This window comes from Scyliorhinus canicula, unplaced genomic scaffold (genome assembly GCF_902713615.1).
Source record: "Scyliorhinus canicula unplaced genomic scaffold, sScyCan1.1, whole genome shotgun sequence".
NCBI classification, from domain to species: domain Eukaryota; kingdom Metazoa; phylum Chordata; class Chondrichthyes; order Carcharhiniformes; family Scyliorhinidae; genus Scyliorhinus; species Scyliorhinus canicula.
This window is the reverse complement of record NW_024055461.1, coordinates 407,872-412,001: the sequence shown is the minus strand read 5'-3', so window position 1 is coordinate 412,001 and position 4,130 is coordinate 407,872.

The following is a 4,130-nucleotide window of genomic DNA, read 5'->3' as shown; positions in this document are numbered from 1 at the left end:
CAAGGTCCTCACCTGTCATAGCCTCATTTCTATCAGTCGCTGGCATGTTATTTGTGTCTTCCACTGTGAAGACCGACCCAAAAAACCTGTTCAGTTCCTCAGCCATTTCCTCATTTCCCATTATTAAAACTCCCTTCTCATCCTCTAAAGGACCAATATTTACCTTAGCCACTCTTTTTTGTCTTATATATTTGTAAAAACTTTTACTGTCTGTTTTTATATTCTGAGCAAGTTTACTCTCATACTCTATCTTACTCTTCTTTATAGCTTTTTTAGTAGCTTTCTGTTGCCCCCTAAAGATTTCCCAGTCCTCTAATCTCCCAGCAATCTTTGCCACTTTATATGCTTTTTCCTTCAATTTGATACTCTCCCTTATTTCCTTAGATATCCACGGTCGATTTTCCCTCTTTCTTCCGTCCTTTCTTTTTGTTGGTATAAACCTTTGCTGAGCACTGTGAAAAATCGCTTGGAAGGTTCTCCACTGTTCCTCAACTGTTCCACCATAAAGTCTTAGCTCCCAGTCTACCTTAGCTAGTTCTTCTCTCATCCCCTTGTAATCTCCTTTGTTTAAACACAAAACACTAGTATTTGATTTTACTTTCTCACCCTCCATCTGTATTTTAAATTCCACCATATTGTGATCGCTCCTTCCGAGAGGATCCCTAACTATGAGATCATGAATCAATCCTGTCTCATTACACAGGACAAGATCTAGGACCGCTTGTTCCCTCGTAGGTTCCATTACATACTGTTTTAGGAAACTATCGCGGATACATTCTATAAACTCCTCCTCACGGTTGCCTTGACCGACCTGGTTAAACCAATCGACATGTAGATTAAAATCCCCCATGATAACTGCTGTACCATTTCTACATGCATCAGTTATTTCTTTGTTTATTGCCTGCCCCACCATATCGTTACTATTTGGTGGCCGATAGACTACTCCTATCAGTGACTTTTTTGCCTTACTATTCCTGATTTCCACCCAAATGGATTCAACCTTATCCTCCATAGCACCAATGTCATCCCTTACTATTGCCCGGATGTCATCCTTAAATAACAGAGCAACACCACCTCCCTTACCATCCACTCTGTCCTTCCGAATAGTTTGATACCCTCGGATATTTAACTCCCAGTCGTGACCATCCTTTAACCATGTTTCAGTAATGGCCACTAAATCATAGTCATTTACGATGATTTGTGCCACCAACTCATTTACTTTATTCCGAATACTACGAGCATTCAGGTAAAGTACACTTATGTTGGTTTTTTTACCTCTGTTTTGAATCTTAACATCTCCAGTTTTATTCCTTTTGTTATTACTGGGCCTATTCACTGTGCTCCCCTCAGTCACTGCCCTTATGGATTTCTGACTTTGCCTTCTCTGCCTTGCACTTTTCCCCTTACTTCCTTTTGTTTCTGTCCCTGTTTTACTACCTTCCAACTTCCAGCATTGGTTCCCATCCCCCTGCCACATTAGTTTAAACCCTCCCCAACAGCTCTAGAAAACACCCCCCCCTAGGACATCGGTTCCAGTCTGCCCAAGTGCAGACCGTCCGGTTTGTACTGGTCCCACCTCCCCCAGAACCGATCCCAATGCCCCAGGAATTTGAATCCCTCCCTCTTGCACCATCTCTCGAGCCACGCATTCATCCTATCTATCCTGACATTCCTACTCTGACTAGCTCGTGGCACTGGTAGCAATCCTGAGATTACTACCTTTGAGGTCCTACTTTTTAGTTTAACTCCTAACTCCCTGAATTCCGCTTGTAGGACCTCATCCCGTTTTTTACCTATATCGTTGGTGCCTATGTGCACCACGACAGCTGGCTGTTCACCCTCCCCCCCCAGAATGTCCTGCAGCCGCTCCGAGACATCCTTGACCCTTGCACCAGGGAGGCAACATACCATCCTGGAGTCTCGATTGCGTCCACAGAACCGCCTGTCTATTCCCCTTACGATCGAGTCCCCTATCACTATAGCCCTGCCATTTTTCTTCCTGCCCTGCTGTGCAGCAGAGCCAGCCACGGTGCCATGAACCTGCTGCTGCTGCCTTCCCCTGGTGAGCCATCTTCCTCAACAGTATCCAAAGCGGTATATCTGTTTTGCAGGGAGATGACCGCAGGGGACACCTGCACTGCCTTCCTACTCTTGCTCTTTCTTTTGGTCACCCATTTTCTATCTCCCTCAGTAACCTTCACCTGCGGTGTGACCAACTCGCTAAACGTGCTATCCACGACCTCCTCAGCATCGCGGATGCTCCAAAGTGAGTCCATCCGCAGCTCCAGAGCTGTCAAGCGGTCGAACAAGAGCTGTAACTGAACACACTTCTTGCACGTGAAGGAGCCAGGGACAGTGGACGTGTCCCTGAGCTCCCACATCGCACACGAGGAGCATGACACGGGTCTGGGATCTCCTGCCATGTCTTAAACCCCTGGTAAACTTAAACAACTAGATTTTCAAAATAAAAAATAAATAAATTAGACAATGAAAAGAAAAAGAGAGACTACTTACCAGTCACTTACCAAGGTTAAAAAGCACCTCCTCACACTCTGCACCGAATTACCTCACTGCACCAAATTACCAAGTTTAAATCTCTCACTCTGTATGAATCTCACTCCGGATGTGTCTCCTGGAAAAGTGCTCGCTTACTGTGTGCGCTCTCTGTCTGTCTTTTATACAGACCTCAGCTAACCGATGACTCAAAAAAAACCCTTACCTTCAAAGAGAATAATACAATGTGCCCCTAAACAGGCCTCAACAGGCCTCAGGTGATTGACAGATAACTGCCTCTCAGCAATTAGGGTGGGGGCAGCTTCAACCAATCAGACACTAAGCTCCACACTGCACTTTTAACTGAAAAACAGCAGAATTAGATTTTCCACTTACCTTTGCTGATTTACATCACTGCACCAAATTACCAAGTTTAAATCTCTCACTCTGTATGAGTCTCACTCCGGATGTGTCTCCTGGAAAAGTGCTCGCTTACTGTGTGCGCTCTCTGTCTGTCTTTTATACAGACCTCAGCTAACCGATAACTCAAAAAAAAAACCTTACCTTACCTTACTTGTACAAAAGTTTTTACACATCCCTCTGAGACACCACCAATCAACGTGTCCCTCTCCATTGTGAATACCGATGCAAAATACTCATTAAGGACTTCACCTCCTTCCTTTGGTTCTACACCATAATTTCCCTCCTTTGTCCTGGAGTGGACCAACTCTTTCTCCAGCTACCCTTTTGTTCCTAATATACGTATAAAATACCTTGGGATCCTCCTTAATCCTATCTGCCAAGGACACTTTGTGACCCCTTTTTGCCCACCTAACTCCCAGCTTGAGCTATTTTCTACTTTCCTTGTATTCCACAAGTGCTTCATCTGTTTTTAGTTGCTTTTACGTCACATATGCATCTTTTTCATTTTGACCAGATTCTCAATTTCCCTGGTCATCCATAGTTCCCGAATCCTGCCTTTCCTGTCCTTCCTTTTTACCGGCACATGCCTGTCCTGCACTCCCATTAACTGCTGCTTAAGAGATGTGGATCAAATGTGGATTTCCCCTCAAACAGCCTCTCCCAAACAACAGCCTCTAAATCCGGCCGAATCTGGTTGTAGTTAGGCTTATCCCAATTTAGCACCTTAACCCGAGGACAACACTCGTCCTTTTCCATGAATATGCCAAGCTTACGGAATTGTGGTCACTGTTCGCCACATGTTCGCCTACTACAACTTTGATGACATGGCCGGGCTCGTTCCCTAGTATTAGGTCCAATATAGACCCCTATCTAGTCGGACTATCCACATATTGTTCCAAAAAAACCATCTTGGACACAGATAACAAATTCCTCACCATCCAGGCCCCTCACCCTCAGGGTTCACCACTCAATGAGGAAAATTAGAGGTTCTTGGAAGGGAGGGAAGCAGCAGAGGCAGCTGATCGGATTGACTTAATCTCAGTCACAAAGACGCTCCACAAGCTCCTCACACTTCTTGTTGGAGGTGAGGATGGAAGAGACAGGGGAGAGCGAGAGAACTTCAAAAGGGACTGACTTGTGTCAGAGATATTAAAAAGGTTCAGCACACTGCATATTTCACACAAATCTAATTTATTTGACTTTTAGCCAGTATA